Here is a 22,590-nt window from a genome sequence, read left to right as displayed (position 1 = left end):
TTGAAACACTCTGAATTGTATGTTTCTTATGATTACTTTTTGGAAATCTCTCCTTTTGCATTCTGTCAAGTTTATTGGGGATGATGTAAAAAATAGAGTTGTTTAAATTACCTGCTTGTTTGCTTACTAAGTTGCTTCAGTTGTGTCTGACTCTTTGCGATCCTATGGATCAGACCATGGCCCGCTGGCTCCACTGTCCATGGGAGTCTCCAGGCAATAATACTGCAGTGGGTTGATATGCCCTCCACCAGGGAATCTTCCCAACCCAGGGGTCAAATTTACATCTCTTATGTCTCCTGCACTGGCAGGTGAGTTCTTTACCACTAGTGCCACCTGAGAAGTCCTTTTAAATCACTACCAACACCTAAACTTTAAACTATATATTTGTTCTTATAACTAACATATACCACATTATTATTTACATGTGTACACATCTATCTGATTTTCCTCTAGGTGAAAATTTTATAAATGGAAACACTTTATCAAGGCACTCTATGCACATATCACATTCTTATATGTTTTCAATTTAAATGCACTCATTGCATACTTCCACTGAAAACCTATTTATCATCTTTATCAATTACAGAGAAAAAGAGCAACTCTTAACAATGTTACAGACCCTAGTGATAGATATCACAGACTTATGGCTGAGCATAACGCTAATCTAATATCTAAGGTTCCTGGATAATTTTAAGAAAAGAAACTTGGTCAACATTAAAACATTCACCCCTGGATCATTAAATGAGAGAGAAATAAAGTTACAACAATTAAACAGTTGAACAAAGTTCCCTGTTGAATCTGAATTTATGATGGCCTCTCAGGTTTACTTGCAATGCTTTGGAATATCGTGCTGTGCTTAGTCGCCCAGTCGTTCCAATGCTTTGTCACCCCATGGACTGTAGCCTGCCAAGCTCCTCTGTCCGTGGGGATTCTCTAGGCAAGAATACTGGAGTGGGTTAACATTTCCTCTTCCAGGAGATCTTCCCCACCCAGGGATCAAACCCAGGTCTCCCATATTGCAGGCAGATTCTTTACCATCTGAATCACTTTGGAACATCACATAGGCTTAAAAACCTGCATTTCACAACAGTATTGGCATTTGCTCCCCAAACTCTATCACTGATTAGATTTTACAACCTGAGAGTTCTCTCCTCAGTTTCAACTGTTTACTGTTGCTTTTTTTTTTAATTTCTGAATGATATTCTTTAAATTATTTTGAGCATAAGAGTAAATCCAAAAGATCATTTACTGTAATTCATCTAATATCATTGGAAATATAGTAGAAACCCTTCAGCACATTTACTCTGTTGTATTGTCTCTTACATTCTTTTTCCTCTTTATTTTTTTAATCATATATTATTAGTTAACACTAATAATAGTTTTCGATTGCATTATGAAATTAAAAGACGCTTAGTCCTTGGAAGGAAAGTTATGACCAACCTAGATAGCATATTCAAAAGCAGAGACATTACTCTGCCAACAAAGGTCCCTTTAGTCAAGGCTATGGTTTCTCCTGTGGTCATGTATGTATGTGAGAGTTGGACTGTGAAGAAAGCTGAATGCCGAAGAATTGATGCTTTTGAACTGTGGTGTTGGAGAAGACTCTTGAGAGTCCCTTGGACTGCAAGGAGATCCAACCAGTCCCTCCTAAAGGACGTCAGTCCTGGATGTTCATTGGAAGGACTGATGCTGAAGCTGAAACTTCAATACTTTGGCAACCTCATCCGAAGAGTTGACTCATTGGAAAAGACCCCAATGCTGGGAGGGATTGGGGGCAGGAGGAGAAGGGAATGACAGAGGATGAGATGGCTGGATGGCATCACCGACTCGATGGATATGAGTTTGGGTAAACTCCGAGGGTTGGTGATGGACAGGGAGGCCTGGCGTGCTGTGATTCATAGTGTCACAAAGAGTCGAACATGACTGAGTGACTGAACTGAACATAGTTTCTGAAGATAAGTTATTTTACTTTATGGGGTTTCAAACAATAAAATATTATGTAGTTAGTGAAAACAGAGTGAGCTACATCTTCTTTTATAATCATGTTAGTTAACTCTTTCTCTAACATACCTGTATACACATTCATGTATACACACTCACACAGATATATACAAACAAAACAGAGACACTTAGGTATACAGGATATAACTGTTCTTACAAATATCTATGTTTAACTTAAGGCAGTAAATATCATAAACCAAGACAGTATATGAAACCCTATAATTAGGGAATCTGTTATTTTTCACTTTATGTTTTGTAGACATTTTACATTCTTAATTAATATTTATTTATCTTTTTTGGTTTGAACACAAATGGTAATGTTTCAAAAGGAGGTTTTGCTTCAAACTCAGTTTAATTTCCAAATATGCAATATTTTAGACATATTATTTAAAATAGTCATGTTCAATTTATATGTAATAATTATACTTAAAATATTTATGATTACTTTTTACTTCCATATGCAATCAGTGTAACATATAAATGAAAAGTGAAAGTGTTATTCACTCAGTCGTGTGCACCAGGACACGACTATGAACCATGGATGGTAGGCCACTAAGCTCCTCTGTCCATGGAATTCTCCAGGCAAGAATACTGGGATGGGTTACCATGCCCTTCTCTAGGGAAATCATCCTGACCCAGGGATCAAACCTGGGTCTCCGCATTGCAGGCATATTCTTTACCATCTGAGCCAGTAGGGAAGCCAAACATATAAGTAGTATTATATAAATTAAGATGTACTTTAGGGAAAATCTATTATTTTTAATTTCCACAAGTGTTTAAAGAACAGATGTTTGCACAAAAGTAGTTTTGTTCGTTTCTACTTTTTAAAATAGAATTCTGTTTATGCTATCTGCAAAGTACAAAAAAAAAAGTATTATTTAACCATGAAACAGTTTAGAAAATTTGTAGAGAGTATGTAATAGCATGGATTATAAATTAGCTTAAAATATAAGTTAATAAAAACTAATGACATTTACCCTAAGTTATATAATGACATTTAGATCATCTGAGAAATTTTCATTTAGAATATAAATTTATAAGAAGATTATGAAGGTTATTATTAGAACTTAAATAATGCATTATGATATAAATTGATTATCATATACTATTTAGTAGTTCAAATGCACAAACACACCACCTCACTTGCATTAATAAGTCTGTGAATGATTGCTAATTTGTTTTCACCTTTAAATAATATTTGATGTATAAATATTTATTATTAATTGCAATTATTAATATATTAGATTTACTACCTTTTTGTTTTGATAGAACTTTGTATACTACTAGTGAGATACTCAGATTTACGTATTATGTGTACAAAGGAGTTTTCTCCAAAATCTAACAGTTCAAAGATTATAATTTCCTAAATGTCACAATACATTTATGACAACATCTTCATGGCATGTTTTTGACCATTTTTGTTTCTACAATTTGACATTTTGCCAAAGTAGTAAAATATTTTATTAAGTTAGTTGTCAGCCCCTCAAAACTGCTCCATAAATAACAGAATTCTTTCTGATATAATGTCAACCTGTTTATGGGCTCTTTAGATAGTTCATCTTCCAATAATACTGTAAAATTTGTTTTCTTTTGTGGATATGATGAAGACATCTGAGGATAAAATGGAATTTGGAAATACAAAAAATTAGGCAGATGAATGAGCTTTATTCTAGAGCTATACAAAGCATGCAACTAGAATGAACTCCTGATCATTAAATGGAAAAAAAATTGAGAAATTCAGATCATACCTCTTGTTCTCCTTCTGTTTTTTTTTTTTTTTTTAATGGATGCATGCTCAGATGGTAAAGAATCTGCCTATAATACAGGAGACCTGGGTTCAGTCCCTTGATTGGGACCATCCCCTGGAGGAGGGCATGGTAATGCACTTCAGTGTTCTTGCTTGGAGAATTCCATGGACAGAGGAACCTGGTTGGGCTATAGTTCATGTGGCTATGAAGAGTTAGACACTACTGAGAGACTCACACTTTCATATGCTTTGGATAAGGACTAATTTTACCAAAACAGAAAAATGAATTGTATCCACTTCAGGGTTCCAGTTAGGAAAATGTATCTCCAATTTTAATTTTGGAGTTTATGTCTGAAAAGAAATTTAGTCTCAGGAAGAGGAATTTGTAGACTCTGCGAAGATGAGGTTTGGGAAAAATTAAATTTCCAGGAAATTGAAAAATATTTTTCTCTTCTGATTCTTTGATATAATTGGGTATTTTTGGACTTTCAGTTGGATATAAAATAATCCATGTACAGTAATAAAGACTTTACATCACAATACTGACTTAGAAAAAGTATGAAAATAGAGGCACAATATACCTAATAGAGATCTGGCATAGTTCTATGTCAGAAAATGCTTGTATTTCAAAAGAAAAATGCACAATTTTCTGCTCATTATAAGAACTGTTAACGTTTTCAATGTTTTCCAAACAATTTAGAATATTTATTCTAAGAAAATGTCTCTGTTTATTTTTTAACATTAAACACACACTGAAAACTATAGTGCCTGCTAGAAATCTGTTCAGAATACAAGGGCAAATTTCAAGGTTTTGTGCTGAAGCAAACTAAAGAAATAAATACCACATGTTCTGCAGTTTACAGACTTCACAGTGAATTTCATGTGTCTCTCAACTTTGATCTAAACGATTGCAATTGATAAATGGAATAAGATCTTGTAGGCAAGGGAACAGACATTTCCCCAATTTCTAAACAATTTAGTTGCTTACAGGCTTTCTTTGGAAGAGACATTTCAATTTGCACACTAGTTCCTACTCGAGAGACTTGAATGAAGTCAGAAATATTGTAAAAGACTAGTATTCAAGATTTTTGATAGAGGTGTGAAACAGATAATACAGAACAAAATATCAAAGAGTGGCCTAGCTGGAGTGTGCAAGGAAATGGCATAAAACTTACTTTCAGATTTATCTCTGACCCTTTTTTAAAAAATTTCAGCTTTATTGAGGAGTACATGATAAATAAAATTATAAAATATTTAAATTTAACATCCTGGTAATTTTATGTTTTCACATAGAGAAAGGATTTCCCTTATTTAGTCAATCACATATCCATTACCTCACATATTTATCTTTTTTATTCCCTTGTTGTGAACATTGTAGTTCTATTCTCTTAGCAGACTTCAGTTATAAAATATAGTTTATCAACTATAGTTAGCATGTCATACAGGCATTACTTATCTTATAACTGAAAGTTAGCACCTTTTATAGTCTTTTCTTATTTCTCCTGGACCCTTGGCCCCCAACAAGTAATTTTTTGTTTGTTTATTATAGCAAATGCTTTTCTAACTTTTTTTTCTCTTCCTCTTTTTAGATTCCACATGTAAGCGAAACTGTGCAGTTTTTGTCTTTCTGTGCCTGGCTTATTTTACTTAGCATATTGCCCTCAGGGTCCATCCATATTATTGCAAATAACAAGATTACCTTTTTTCTAATGGCTGAATAATATTCCATTGTGTGCGTGTGTATATATATGTATGTGTGTGCGTGCATGTGTGCACTAAGCTGTTTCAATAGTGTCCCACTCTCTGTGACACTATAGCCTGTAGCCCACCAGACTCCATGGGATTTCCCAGGCAAGATACTGGAGTGGGTTGCCATGCCCTCCTCCAGGGGATCTTCCTGACCCAGGAATCGAACTTTCAGCTCTTATGTCCGCGCGTTGTCAGGTGGGATCTTTACCGCTGAAGCCACCTGGGAAGCCCTATGTGTGTGTTTGCTCAGTTGTGTCCGACTATTTGCAACCCCATGGCCTGTAGCCCACCAGTAACCTCTGTCCATGGAATTCCCCAGGCAAGAATTCTGGAGTGGGTTGCTATTTCCTACTCCAGGGAATCTTCCAAACTCAGGGGTTGAACCTTCATCTCCTGCATTGGCAGGCAGGATCTTTACCAACTAAGCCACCAGGGAAGACATACATATATATATATATATATATATATATATATATATATATATATTTATATATATATTTATATTTATATATTTATATATACACATGACTTATATATATATATATACACACACATACATATATGTGTGTATATGTATACACAATGGGATGCTATATATATATATATATATATATATATATATACACACACACACACAGTGGAATATATATATATATATATATATGAACTCCTTTTTATCCATTGAGGGACACTTAGGTTGTCACTTAGGTTGTTTCCATATCTTGGCCGTTATATATAATGCTGCATTTACCTTTGACTCTTAATTTGTCCAATCATTTCCAAATGTTGAGCTTCTTTGATCCTCATTTCTCTCTCTTAAAACACAGTAACAAAATCTTAGTTGGGTGCAAAAAATTGAAAGTAATCAGTTTGGTGAGAAGCAAAATTTAAAGTAAAAAAAAACTATGTATTTTTAAAATAAATTTTATTTGATCTAACTATGATAACTAGAAATTAGTCTGAAATTGCCCTAATAAATTATTATAAACAATGGAACATTCATTCAGGAAAATATAATAAATCCCTTCACAGAATAGCAGGAGACCATGAATTTAGCTGTAAACTCATGCTTTACCTCACATATGCAGATGACACCACCTTTATGGCAGAAAGGGAAGAGGAACTAAAGAGCCTCTTGATGAAAGTGAAAGAGGAGAGTGAAAAGGCTGGCTTAAAACTCAACATGAAAAAAAAAAAGTAAAATTATGCAATCCAGTCCTATCACTTTATGGCACATTGGGGAAACAATGGAAGCAGTGACAGACTTTATTTCCTTGGGCTCTAAAATCACTGCAGACCGTGACTGTAGCCATGAAATTAAAAGACACTTCCTCCTTGAAAGAAAAGCTATGACCAACCTAGACAGCATATTAAAAAGCAGAGACATTACTTTGCCAACAAAGGTCAGTACAGTTAAAGCCATGGTTTTTCCAGTAATCATGTATAGATGTGAGAGTTGGACCATAAAGAAAGCTGAGCCCTGAAAAATTGATGCTTTTAAATTATGGTGTTAGAGAAGACTCTTGAGTGTCCCTTGGACTGCAATGAGATCAAATCAGTCAATCCTAAAGGAAATCAATCCTGAATATTCATTGTAAAGACTGATGCTGAACCTGAAGCTCCAATACTTTGGCCACCTGATGCGAAGAACTTACTCATTGGAAAAGACTTTGATGCTGGGAAAGATTGAAGGCAGAAGGAGAAAGGGATGACAGAGAATGAGATGGTTAGATGGCATCCCTAACTCAATGGACATGAGTTTCAGCAAGCTCCCAGAGTTGGTAATGGACAGGGAAACCTGTGGTGCTGCAGGCCATGGGGTCACAAAGAATCAGACATGACTGAGCAACTGAACTGAACTGAATACACTTTACCATGACTCTAGCAACAAGTTACAGAAGTTATACACATAACACCCTACTGCAGGCAAGTAATACCAAGATGAGTTCCTTCCAGTTATTCTGTGCCTGTGGTTTCACTCTGGAAGAAATAGGTTGCTTGAGTTTCTCACTTACTGACAAAACCCAGGTTGGTGGTTCAAGCACCCTGTTTTAGAGGCTCTATTCCATCTAGGTGCATATCTGATACAACCAGGTCTCCTTTCCCCTACGAAATCCCCACTTCTATGGTGAAAATTCTTACTCAGCCATGTTACAGCAAAAATACTGGGTGCCCCCCTCCCCTCATTCATTCTTAGGGCAGGAGTTGCACACTAGGAAGAAAGGAAGAAAGCTGAAAAAAAAAACCCCAATGTTTGCCACAACTATTCAATTTCAACTCTTAGAGAGAGTCACCTTAGAAAACACTAAGGGGGCTGATTTCTTTTTTTTTGATCAGACAATGGAGACTCCCATGCCTAAGGGTGCTGTCAAAAAGTAGACCTTGAAGAGAAAATAAGAGGAATTTGATTGGTCTATGATATAGCAAAGTAGTATTAATAGAACAGCCAGAAGTTTAATAGAGAATGAAAAGAAGAGAAAGCTAAGAATAGGTCTTCAGGGAACACTGTAAACACTGGGAAATTGGGAAGAATTTGGTTGAATTATCTCAGGAGTGATCAGAGCAAGATGCTGGGTAGACTTGGAAGCATCTTGAAGCCACAAATAGACTCATAACACATGGTGGAAGAGCCACTGACATAGGAGTTTAAACAAAATTTCTGGCTAAAAACTGAATTATAAACTGCTCTTACAGGTGAATTCAAAAATTAAGAATTAAAAACAAAATTGCTCTCATTCTTGGGAGTTTGGAAAATTGAGTGCACACCCATGCTTAACCCTCTTAGGAAAGATCTGAGAGAGTATCTCTAAGATAATGGTCTCTGAAACTGGAGACAAAATAAGCCACACATATATAACAGTAAATGGTGAAATCGAAATGACTAAGAGGGCTTAAATAAAACCTTTGTAAAATGCAGCTAATACCAATTCAGGGGTGACCTACAAGAAGCCTGACTGAAATATAAAAGCAGGGGGAAAATCATCTGAACAGGGACATCAGCAGCTTCAAAATGCAGAGACAAGTAACTTCACAAAATAAGTTTAGCATAATACTGAACAAAAAAATGACTAAGCAAGCAACAAGAAAAAAACCTCTGGAAAAGGAGAATCAATAATCAGAGTTGCTCCACTACATTCTAAAATTTCCCCTTTTTTCCACCCCCAACTACAAGTCATGCAAATAATAAAGTAAAAGCATGACACATACACTAGGGGGGAAAAATTGCAATAGAAACTGCCTGTGAAGGGGCCTAGAATCAGAAAACAAAGTCTTTAACGTAGCTCTCCCAAATATGCTTGAAAACTAAAGAAAGATATACTTTACAAATAAATAAAATTACAAATAGAATGTATGGAAACATAGAATATTAATAAAGCCATAGATATTATTATAAATAACATAATGGAAATTCCACAGTTGAAAAACACATAACCAAAATAAGACTTTCACAAGAAGAGCTCAATAAGAGTTTTAATCTGAAAGAAAAAAGAAAAAGAACAAGCATATTTGAAGAATGATCAATAGAGACCAGGCAATTTGAAGAACCAAAATAGAAAAAGAAAAAAAAAAAAAAAACTAAAGAAAAATTAATACTGCCTAAAGGAAATTTGGGACACCGTTAACCAGATAATCTATGTGTAACTCGGCAGAAGAGAGGAGAGAAAGAAAGATGAAAAACAATTGAGAAAATAATGACTGCCCAGATTAATGAAAAGATCAATCTGCTTACTTAAGTAGCTCAACAAATGCAAAATAAGATAAAAGATATACCCTCAGACACATTATAGTCAATATATTAAAAAGTCAAAGGCAAAGAGAAAATCTTGAAAGTAGCAAAAGACAAGTCATTATTTATATGGGTATCCCAATAAGAAATAAGCAGTCCTATGATCAGAAACAAGAAGTACTGGGACATCATATTCAAAGTGATGAAAGTAAAAAATAAAACAAAAAGCTGTCAATCAAGATTCTGTTATGCATCTGATACTAATTTTAATGTCTTTACAAAAAATATAATAAAGACATTTCCTGGTAAATGAAAAGAGAGGGAATTCATTGCTTGGAGACACACCTTACAAGAAATTCTAAATGAATTCTACAAGGTGAAAGCAAGTGACATCAGAATGAAATTCAAAGGAATGAGTTCCATTAAAGATAATTATATAGGTAATTACAAAAGACTATAATTGCACATTTCTTCTTGTTTCTTCTCATGACTAATTTCAAAAGCAGTAGTCCAAAACAATTATTATGTAATTGTACTTCTGGACCCATAACACAGAGAAATGTAATATATTTGACAATAACAAAACAACACAGAACAGGTAGGTGGGGAAAAAGCTGTGTTGGTATAAACAAATGACACTGATTAGCAACAAATCTGCAAGAAACGAAGAGAGTAAGAAATGGTAGATAAGAATGTAATTTTAAAGCATTAGATATGCTTTCCCATCTACTCTCAGCTTCTTTAAAATATGTAAGAAAATATAATGCAATAATTATGTGTGCTCAATTGTATCCAACTCTTTGTGATCTCATGGACTATAGCCTGCCAGGCTTCTCTGTCCATGGAATTCTCCAGGCAAGACTGGTTGGGTGGCTATTTCCTTCTCCAGGGGATCTTCCCAACCCAGGGATCAAACTTGCATCTCCTGCATTGGCAGGCAAATTCTTTACCTCTGAGCCTTCTGGGAATCCTAATAATTATAACAATGACATATCAAATATAGACAAAACTTGTGTACAAGTAATTGGCATAAAAAGTGGAGGATAAAATGAACAATATAGGAGTAAAATTTTCACATTTTGAAACAGAGCAGGACTCTGTGGGATCTTCCCAGGGACAGACTCCCAAGGCCCAAGTCCTTTGAAACTTGCTTGCAGAAAATGCTTTAGTCTCCTAGGCCTTCTCCGAGTTCCAAAGAGCAAATTTAATCAGAGGAGTTGGAAAATGCAGAAACAAAGAATTAAGCAAGCCAAAATTATAATAATTTAGTTATAAGAAAAAGTTGAAGACCTTTAGTTCCTTCTCAAGGGCTATAGATAATATCCTGAGCCATTTCCTTAGGTCGTTTTGGTAATACTAAAAGACCCAAGTGGTGGAAGAGGTTAACTGCTGACCACTAGTATGTAGATTTCAAGTTGGTTGGAATCAGAAGGTTGATAACATTGAGTCTAAAAATACCACCTGGTTATTTCACCGTTAACCAACAAAAGAGTACATGAGCTGATCATATACTCCACAAACCTTTCCCTCACCATGACTTTATTTATTTTTTTTTAATTTAAATGTATTTATTTTAATTAGAGGCTAATTACTTTACAATATTGTATTGGTTTTGCCATACATCAACATGAATCCGTCACGGGTGTACAAGTGTTCCCAATCCTGAACCCCCCTCCCACCTCCCTCCCCATACCATCCCTCTGGGTCATCCCAGTGCACCAGCCCCAAGCTTCCTGTATCCTGATTGAACCTGGACTGGCAATTCATTTCTTGTATGGTATTATACATGTTTCGATGCCATTCTCCTAAATCATTCCCCCGCTCCCTCTCCCACAGAGTCCAAAAGACTGTTCTATAAATCTGTGTCTCTTTTCTGTCTCGCATACAGGGTTGTCATTGCCATCTTTCTAAATTCAATATATATGCGTTAGTATACTGTATTGGTGTTTTCTTTTTGGCTTACTTCACTCTGTATAATCGGCTCCAGTTTCATCCACCTCATTAGAACTGATTAAACTTCATTCTTTTTAATGGCTAAATAATACTCCATTGTGCCTATGAACAACAGCTTTCTTATCTATTCATCTGCTGATGGATATCTAGGTTGCTTCCAAGTCCTGACTATTATAAACAGTGCTGCGATGAACATTGGGGTACACATGTCTCTTTAAATTCTGGTTTCCTCGGTGTGTATGCCCAGCAGTGGGATTGCTGGTTGTATGGCAGTTCTATTTCCAGTTTTTTTCCTTGACTTTAAAAGTTCTTCCCTGAAAGCCACTGAGGAGTTTTGAGTCTTTTGAACATGAGCTGTCTGTTCTTTCTTGGCCCACGTTGGGCACCTAGGAATTAAAGATGTATTAAGGTCGATGAACTTAGAGCCTATTATATAGAGTGCAGTAAGTCAGAAAGAGAAAAAAATATTGTATATTAATTCATATATATGGAGTCTAGAAAATGGTACTGATGAACCTGTTTGCAAGGCAAGAATAGTGATGCATAGAGAACATACTCGTGGACACAGAGAAAAGGAGAGGATGGGAAAAATTGAGAGAGTAACATTGAAATATATAAAATAGATACCTAGTAGGAAGTTGCTGTACAATACTGGGAGCTCAGTCCTGTGCTCTGTGACAACCTAGAGGGTGGGAAGGGGTGGGGTGGGAGGGAAATTCAAGAAGGAAATAATATATATATATACTTATGGCTGATTCACACTGTTGTGTGGCAGAAACCAGCAGAACGTTGGAAAGCAACTGTGTATATTCCTGTGTTTAGTCTCTCAGTCATGTCCAATTCTTTGGGACCCTTTGGGCTGTAGCCCACCAGGCTTCTCTGTCCATGGGATTTTTAAAATTTTTTTATTATATTATTTTTTTTAATTTACAATATTGTATTGGTTTTGCCATACATCAACATGCATCTGCCATGGGTGTACACATGTTCCCCACCCTGAAGCCCCCTCCCACATCCCTCCCCATACCATCCCTGTGGGTCATCCCAGTGCACCAGCCCCAAGCTTCCTGTATCCTGCATCGAACTTGGATTGGAGATTTGTTTCTTATATATTATACATGTTTTAATGCCATTCTCCCAAATCATTCCCCCCCCTCCTCCCACAGAGTCCAAAAGACTGTTCTATACATCTGTGGCTCTTTTGCTGTCTCGCATACAGGGTTGTCATTACCATCTTTCTAAATTCCATATATATGCATTAGTATACTGTATGGTGTTTTTCTTTCTGGCTTATTTCACTCTGTATAATTGGCTCCAGTTTCATCCACCTCATTAGAACTGATTCAAATGTATTCTTTTTAATGGCTGAGTAATACTCCATTTTGTATATGTACCACCGCTTTCTTATCCATTCATCTGCTGATGGACATCTAGGTTGCTTCTATATCCTGGCTGTTATCAACAGGGCTGTGATGAACATTGGAGTACACGTGTCTCTTTCAATTCTGGTTTCCTCAGTGTGTATGCCCAGCAGTGGGATTGCTGGGTCGTATGGCAGTTCTATTTCCAGTTTTTTAAGGAATCTCCACACTGTTCTCCATAGTGGCTATACTAGTTTGTATTCCTCCAACAGTGTAAGAGGGTTCCCTTTTCTCCACACCCTCTCCAGCATTTATTGCTTGTAGACTTTTGGATCACAGCCATTCTGACTGGCATGAAATGGTACCTCATTGTGGTTTTGATTTGCATTTCTCTGATAATGAGTGATGTTGAGCATCTTTTCATGTGTTTGTTAGCCATCTGTATGTCTTCTTTGGAGAGATGTCTATTTAGTGCTTTGGCCCATTTTTTGATTGGGTCATTTATTTTTCTGGAATTGAGCTGTAGGAGTTGCTTGTATATTTTTGAGATTAATTGTTTGTCAGTTGCTTCTTTTGCTACTATTTTATCCCATTCTGAAGACTGTCTTTTCACCTTGCTTATAGTTTCTTTTGTTGTGCAGAAGCTTTTAATTTTAGTTAGATCCCATTTGTTTATTTTTGCTTTTATTTCCAATATTCTGGGAAGTGGGACATAGAGGATCCTGCTGTGATGTATGTTGGAGAATGTTTTGCCTATGTTCTCCTCTAAGAGTTTTATAGTTTCTGGTCTTATATTTAGATCTTTAATGCATTTGAGTTTATTTTTGTGTATGGTGTTATAAAGTGTTCTGGTTTCATTCTTTTACAAGTGGTTGACCAGTTTTCCCAGCACCACTTGTTAAAGAGATTGTCTTTTCTCCATTGTATATTCTTGCCTCCTTTGTCAAAGATAAGGTGTCCACAGGTGTGTGGGTTTATCTCTGGGCCTTCTATTTTGTTCCATTGATCTATATTTCTGTCTTTGCACCAGTACCATACTGTCTTAATGACTGTGGCTTTGTAGTAGAGCCTGAAGTCAGGCAGGTTGATTCCTCCAGTTCCATTCTTCTTTCTCAAGATTTCTTTGGCTATTCGAGGTTTTTTGTATTTCCATACAAATTGTGAAATTATTTGTTTTAGCTTTGTGAAAAATACCGTTGGTAGCTTGATAGGGATTGCATTGAATCTATAGATTGCTTTGGGTAGTATACTCATTTTCACTATATTGATTGTTCCAATCCATGAACATGGTGTATTTCTCCATCTATTAGTGTCCTCTTTGATTTCTTTCATCAGTGTTTTATCAGATCAGATCAGATCAGTCGCTCAGTTGTGTCTGACTCTTTGAGACCCCATGAATCGCAGCACGCCAGGCCTCCCTGACCATCACCAACTCCCGGAGTTCACTGAGACTCACGTCCATAGAGTCAGTGATGCCATCCAGCCATCTCATCCTCTGTCACCCCCTTCTGCTCCTGCCCCCAATCCCTCCCAGCATCAGAGGCTTTGGCAATGAGTCAACTCTTTGCATGAGGTGGCCAAAGTACTGGATTTTCAGCTTCAGCATCATTCCCTCCAAATAAATCCCAGGTCTGATCTCCTTCAGAATGGACTGGTTGGATCTCCTTGCAGTCCAAGTGACTCTCAAGAGTCTTCTCCAACACCACAGTTCAAAAGCATCAATTCTTCGGCACTCAGCCTTCTTCACAGTCCAACTCTCACATCCATACATGACCACTGGAAAAACCATAGCCTTGACTAGATGGACCTTAGTTGGCAAAGTAATGTCTCTGCTTTTGAATATGCTATCTCGGTTGGTCATAACTTTCCTTCCAATGAGTAAGCGTCTTTTAATTTCATGGCTGCAGTCACCATCTGCAGTGATTTTGGAGCCCAGAAAAATAAAGTCTGACACTGTTTCCACTGTTTCCCCATTTATTTCCCATCAAGTGATGGGACCGGATGCCATGATCTGCGTTTTATGAATGTTGAGCTTTAAGCCAACCTTTTCACTCTCCACTTTCACTTTCATCAAGAGGCTTTTTAGTTCCTCTTCACTTTCTGCCGTAAAGATGGTGTCATCTGCATATCTGAGGTTATTGATATTTCTCCCAGCAATCTTGATTCCAGGTGTGTTTCTTCCAGTCCAGCATTTCTCATGATGTACTCTGCATATAAGTTAAATAAGCAGGGTGACAATATACAACCTTCTATACATAGGTCTTTAGTTTCTTTAGTAGATATATTCCTAAGTAGTTTATTCTTTTCGTTGCAATGGTGAATGGAATTTTTTCCTTAATTTCTCTTTCTATTTTCTCATTTTTAGTGTATAGGAATGCAAGGAAATTCTGTGTGTTGATTTTATATCCTGCAAATTTACTATATTCGTTGATTAGCTCTAGTAAATTTTTGGTGGAGTCTTTAGGGTTTTTTCAGGCAAGAAATCTGGAGTAGATTGCCATTTCTTTCTCTGGGGACCCTCCCAACCCAGGGCTTGAACCCATATCTGCTGTGTCCTTCATTGCAGGTGGATTGTTTATCAAACATGCCATTGGGGAAACCCCTTATCCTTTAATTAAAAAAAAAAAAAATATATATATATATATATTAAAAAAAAAAAAAAAACCCACTATACTGTCCTTTACCACAACCTGGTGTCAGTAGAGTGACTGCTGCCTGCTGAGTGGGCAGGGTCATGTTTTGTTTGATTTTGATTTCACTGGAACTAAATAAGTATAAATCACTTCAAAATCACTGTGCACTGTGACTGCAGTCATGAAATTAAAAGACACTTACTCCTCAGAAGAAAAGCTATGTCAATCCTAGACAGCATATTAAAAAGTAGAGACATTACTTTGCTGACAAATGTCCATCAAGTCAAAGCTATGGTTTTTCCAGTAGTCATGTATGGATGTGAGAGTTGAATCATAAAGAAGGCTGAGTGCTGAAGAATTGATGCTTTTGAACCGTGCTGTTGGAGAAGACTCTTGAGAATCCCTTGTACAGGAGCCGCTGAATATACCAAAATTCAGTGATGCTTAATTCCTATAGTAGGTCCTCTGCATCCCAGGTTCCATGTCCTTGGATTCTGCCAACAGCAGATGAACATTCTGATCTGCTGTTTGTTGAAACTGCTGATGGGAAACCTGAGAATATAGAGGGCTAATTCTATATTTATTTGAAAAATCCAAGCATACATGCACTGGCTCAGTTCAAATCCATGTTGTTCAAGGGTTGTGCTGTTGACTATAATTCCAAACACCCTCATGAACTTTCTCACTTTTCTCTACCTCATTTATACTCCCTTCCATGATGTAAATTTTCTGAATCTTGACTGCCTTAATAGGCAGCTAATAATTTTTTGTTGTTTTGATTTACATTTTCCTGAGAGCTAATGCAATGGATTGAATGATGATGTCCCCCTTCCCAAAATCCTGATTTTGAAATTTAATAGGCAACTTTATGATATTTGGAGATGGAGGTCTTTGGAAGACGAGTAAACTTTAAAAGACACCTCAGAGGTATCCCTTTCCCACTGCCATGTAAGGTTACAGTGACAAGACAGCCATCTGGGAAACAGACTCTCACCAGCCGCAGCTTTGGCCGCAGAGTGAGGTATTCTTCTTTGTGTTCAAAGTGATTTTTGATTCTGATTCTTTATGGTGCTTTTTATGGAGCAAGAATTTATTTGTGTCTTATGTTCCTCCATACCCTTACTGTTTTTCCTTGTTTTTGTTTCCTTTTAAAATTATGCATAGAGGTTTCTTTTTTGTGCATGAAATTAAAGCCTTAATCAATCTTGCAGGAAAAAAAAGTAAAAAAAAAGTTGTTGATATCATGTCGTGAACTTTCCAGCCTCCAGAATAGTGACAAATAAATTTCTGCTCTTTATAAACTATCTAGTACATCCATGGTATTTCTGTTGCTTTGTTGTAGCAGTCAGAATGGACTAAGTTTAGTTCAACTTTTTTTTTGGTCTGATAGTTACTGATATTCTGAATTCAACTCCATTGTTACATGCATGTATAACGTGTGTTTTGTGAATGTTTCTCTACCTTTAATGGTTTACTTTTTTTTTCTTTTTATATTTACTTAGCATTGTTTTAAAAAAGAAATTTTTGATTTAGATGAAGTCCACTTGGTCATTTCAAAACACTGCTTTTGTCTTCCTTTAGAACTATTTTTCTAAAGGTCAAAGAGATATTCTCATGTATTCTTCAAGAAATTTCAGACTTCTAGATTTCATATTTAAACATCTTTCCCTCATATTAATCTTCTGTATGATATGAGGTAAAAGTCAAGTTTCACTTTTTTCAATAAGGATTTTCAGTTGTTCTAGTACAATTTATTAAAAATACACTCTTTTCCATCTTGAATTGGTTTGATAGCTCTATAAAAAATAAACTGTCCATAACTTTAGGTATATTTCTTAGCTATCTATTTCCTAACATGAATAGCACACTTTATATATATATATATATATATATATATATATATATATATATATATATATAAAGTACTTTAAAATGTACTTTTTATATAAATTTATATAAATATCATATACATATATAAAAGTATGGTATTCATATTTTTATATGAATGGTATCTATACTCATACTATTCATGCCATGTTCTATTACTAACATAAATACCATACTTTCTTAATTCATGTACCTTTATAGTAATGTCTTGAACTCAGGTATTGTAATATCTTCCAACTTTTTTCCTCCTTTTATTGTTAATAATTAAGTTGGCTAAGTTTGTTCCTTCACCTTTCTAATATAAAATTTGAAACAGTTTAATTTCTAAAATAAAACTATAAAAGCTGTTGAAATATTCTGTTGATTAAATGGAATCTATATGATAATGCAGGTAAGTGATATTTTAATAATGCTGAATCTCCCAGTATAGAGTATCTCTTAAATTATAAAGTTATGTTTCAGAAACTTTATGCTTTAGTGTAGAATTTTTACTTCTACATAATGGTTACCTCTTTTTTGGAATCCATATAGTTAGAATCATACAGTGGGTAGTCCTTTCAGAGTGGCTTCTTTCACTTAATAATATGCATTTATACTCTGTGTTTTTCCTGGTTTACCACCTCATTTTCAGCACTGAATAATATTCCACTGTCTGCATGTCCCACAGTTTATTTCTTCAATCACCCATGAGGAATCTTGGGTTCTTTCAAGTTTTGACAATTGTGAATGAAGGTGCTATAAGTATCTGTGTTTCAGATAGATTTTTGTGTGGATATACATTTTCAGCTCTTTTCAGTAATACCAAGAAATACCTATTTACTGATGGTGTGTAAGAAAATAACTAAAATTTTACTATGACCTTGTATTCTGCAAACTTGCTATAATCCCTTGCTTGTTCCAGAAGATTTTTCCCCTTAATTCTTTTGGAAATTCTATATAGATGATCCTGTCATCTGCAAACAATAAGTCTTATGTCTTCTTTCCCAATATGTATACCTTTTATTTCCTTATCTAGTTTATTTCATTAGGTCAAGCTTCTAATATCATGCTGAAAAGGAATGGTGAGAGGGACATCTTCATCTATTTCTTGAAAAATGATTTCAGTTAAATTTTTAGGTTTAGGTTAGAATCTAACAAGATTTCTGACTTTCCGTTTTTATATATAGCACAAAAAAGTAATCATTGTGAAAATGCTTGCATTATATAAGACAACAACATGTTTAGGTGTATTTACATGATTTATACTACTTTTAGTACTTTATCTTAAGTGATATTTTTCTAATGTTGAATAATATTTTCACATTTTTAAAGTGATGATTAATTAACAATGGTGTTTCTCTGAATTTGTATATTTTTCTGGGAATTGTTGTGAATACAGGACTTTTGTCCTTAACATTTTAAGAAGTTAATTGAAGAATATAGCTTATTTTGCATTATACATTAAATATTAAAGTTCGTTGAGAATAGTTCTAAACCAAAATAAGACAAAATAAACCCCACAAAGTCTCTAAATGTTAACCAACATTGTCTGTGCTTATTTTCTGTGAGTGAATATATTTCCCAATAATCCTTGCAATTAGATGTGGACACAACAATGTGTTCTTGTAAAAGGAATTTAAATGGAAGTTATATTTTGTATTTTCAAGTTAAGACTTTATTTTCAGAGCTATGAACCCTACATGTTCTCTTTTTCCTTCTGTGGAAAATGAGAATATAAGAGATGTCAGGGCTAAAAGGTGGAAGAACTTGAATTTCTGTCTCATGAAGTGGATTAGAGCACTTATCATTGACCTTAAAATGGTCTCAAATAATCAATCTATCATTTCGTGGAAGTACTCTTTGCCATGGTTTCCACATTTCTAATTTAAAACATTATTTTTAGATGCAGAACATTGATGTGGGAGGAAAAAGTCCTGAAACAGTTTAGCTTCTTTTCCTTAATGGACGTATCTCTCTTGCAAATTTCTTATAAACTGTCATTAAAACTGAGAAGGATACAGTATAAGATTTTTGTAATATTAAGGAAAAAACCTTCATCTGATAGATAACTCCTACTTGTTTTTAGGAAAATATCACTAGCTTTTTCCAGAAACTTCAAAATAGTTACAAAAATAATAGATATAATTAAGATAGCAATCAATTTCTAATATATGATTTTAGTATTAAATGAAATATATATATATATATTAATATCAAGCAATGCAACTTATGACACTGTTTTTCTCACAGAAAACATGAAAGTATAGTTGAGGAAGAGTATTACACCATAAATACATCTATACATAAACTTGCAATAGAATATCTTTCCTATTACAAAAATGTATTAAGTAAATTTTATGTAATCCCAAATCGCTTCTCAAATTGCTAGAGGTAATGGTTTCAGTATAGTTATATATTGAAACATTTGGTTTGGGAGATGTTTTGCTACAAGTGAAACATAGTGGTGAAAATGTTAATATCTCTATGTAAATTTTTTCTATTTGCAATACATGTCCTTTTAAAGATAAGCCTATAAGAGAGAAGTCTGAATTAGAAAGCCTAATTGGCATGTTTATCTCCATTGATTTCATTCTATTAAACTCTGCTAATTTCATATAATCATAGCTTATTATAGCCTGAGGGGACCTCAGAGGTCAAATTGCGATTCCTATCCCCTCCATTACAGATCAGCACACACACTCTCAGAGAAGTTAAGTGATTTCCCCAGTCTCACAACATTTTAGCAACAGAAGTGGAATCAGAACCAGGTTGTATTTAAATTTAACTGGTGAGATAACATTTATTTTTCCTTAATTAAATATCATATGTTAAATTGCAAGTGTTTTCTTTGGATTTATTTACAGAGGGACTGCATGATAATGCATTCTTTTAAATAAAAATATTAATTTTTATTGATTTACAACATTTTGTTAGTTTCAGGCATACAGCATAGTGATTTGCATTTTTTTCATTTTAGGTTGAAAGGAGGATTATTTTTCCTTTTAGATTGTTACAAGACATGTCCAACCAGAGTTGAGAAAAGGCAAAGGAACCAGAGATCAAATTGCCAACATCCATTGGATTATAGATAAAGCAAGGGGATTTCAGAATCTACTTTTGCTTCACTGAGTATCCTAATGCCTTTGATTGTGTGAATCCCAACAAACTCGAAAATTCCTAAAAAGATGAGAATACCAGATCACCTTACTTGCCTCCTGAAAAGCCTGTATGCAAGTCAAGAAGCAATAGTTAGAACTGGACATGGAACAACAGACTGGTTCAAAATTTGGAAAAGAGCACCACAAGGCTGTTTATTGTATCCTACTTATTTAACTTATATGCAGAGTACATCATATGGAATGTCCAGCTGGATGACTCACAAATGGAAATTAACAATGCCAGGAGAAATATTAACAACCTCAGATATGCAGATGGTACCACTCTAATGGCAGAAAGTGAAGAGGAACTAAAGAGACTCTTGATGAGGGTGGGAAAGGAGATTGAAAAATCTGGCTTAAAACTCAACATTCAAAAATCGAAGATCATGGCATCTGGTCTCATCACCTTGTGTTAAATAGATGAGGAAAAAGTGAAGACAATGACAGATTTTATTTTCTTGGGCTCCAAAAGCACTGTGAACAGTGACTGCAGCCCCAAAATTAAAACTACTAGCTCCTTGGAAGGAAAGCTATGGCAAAACAGAACAGTGTATTATAAAGCAGAGACATTACTTTGCTGATAAAGGTCCATACACTCAAAACTATGGTTTTTCCAGTAGTCATCTACAGATGTGAGAGTTGGACAATAAGGAAGGCTATAATAGTAGTGTTAGTTACTCAGTCATGTCTGACTCTTTGTGACCGTAAGAACAGCCCATCAGGCTGCTCTGTCCACGGGGTTCCCCAGGCAAGAATACTGGAGTGGATTGCCATTCCCTCCTCCAGAGGATCTTCCCAACCCAGGGATCAAACCAGGGTCTTCTAGACATCTCAGACAGATTCTTTACTATCTGAGCTACAGGGAAGCAATTAAGAAGTGATGCTTTCTAATTGTGATGCTAGAGAAGACTCTTGAGAGTCCCTTGGACCACAAGGAAAGAAACTGGGCAATCATTTCACTGGAAGGACTGATTCTGAAGGTGAAGCTCCAATACTCTGGCCATCTGATGTGAAGAGTCGACTCATTGGAAAAGACCCTGATGCTGGGAAAGTTTGAAGGCAGGAGGAATAAACTGTCACAGAGGATGACATGGTTGGATGGCATCACCAACACAATGGACTGAGTTTAAGCAAAATCTGGGATATAGTGAAGGACAAGGAGCCTGGTGTGCTACAGCCCATGGGGTCACAAAGAATCAGACACAACTCAGCACCTGAACAACAATAATGACAAGATACTGTACATGATTCCTTGTGTTATACAGAAAATTCTTGTTGCTTTTCATGTATACTAGTTTGCCTCTATTAATCCCATCAGTTCAGTACAGTCACCATACACGTAATTTATTTCTTCCCCCTCCTTTCCCCTTTGGTAATCAGAGGTTTATTTTATGTGAGTCTATTTCTGCTTTTTTATATATTTATTTGTATTCTTTTTAGATTCTAGATATAAGTGAGATCATCCAGAATTTATCTTTCTCTGTCTGATTTATTTCACTGAGCATAATACTCTGTAGGTTCACCCGCATTGTTTCAAATGGCACAATCTCTTTTTTATGGCTCACTAATATTCATAAAGAAAGCTCTATTCCATAAAGATACATGCAACCCAGTTTTCACTGCAGCTCTATTTACAATAGCCAAGATATGGAAACAACACAGATACCCATCGATGGGCAATTGATTTAAGGTGTGGAATATCAATCAACGACTGATTCAAGGTGTGCTATATGGATATTCCACATCTTAAATCAGTCATCCATTGATGGGGAATTTGAGTTGCTTTCATATCTTGGCTATTGTAAATAGAGCTGCTATGAACACTGGGGTGCATGTATCTTTTTAGATTAGAGCTTTTTTTCCCAAATATATACCAAGGACTGGAACTTCTGGATCGTATGGTAATTTAACTTTAGTTTTTTGAGTAACCATCATACTGTTTACCACAGTGGCTGCATTAATTTGCATCCCTTTCAACACTGTTGAAAGGGAGGGTTCCTTTTTCTCTACTTCCTCTCAAACATTTGTTATTTGTATACTTTTTGATGACAACCATTTTGACAGGAGTGAGGGTTTGAAACTATTCATTGTGGATTTGATTTTCATTTCTCTAATAATTAGCAACATTGAGCATCAGGAGCCTGATTAGCCACCTATGTTGTCCTCTTTGGAAAAATATTTGCTCAAATCTTAGGCCTATGTTTTACTGAATTTTTTATTGAGTTATATGGAGCTCAATTAAGCTCTCGATGGTCACATCATTTGCAGAAATTTTCTCCCATCCTGTAGGTTATCTTTTCATTTTGTTGATGGTTTCCTTGTTGAGTAATGTACTTTTTATGTCTCCAGTACAAATAAGAGCTTTAGATATTTTAAAGGATAGTAACCCATTTAA

This window comes from Bos grunniens, chromosome 1 (assembly GCF_055505025.1).
Source record: "Bos grunniens cultivar Pamir isolate PY7600 chromosome 1, Bosgru_T2T1.0, whole genome shotgun sequence".
Classification (NCBI taxonomy): domain Eukaryota; kingdom Metazoa; phylum Chordata; class Mammalia; order Artiodactyla; family Bovidae; genus Bos; species Bos grunniens.
Note: the sequence above shows the minus strand (reverse complement) of the source record.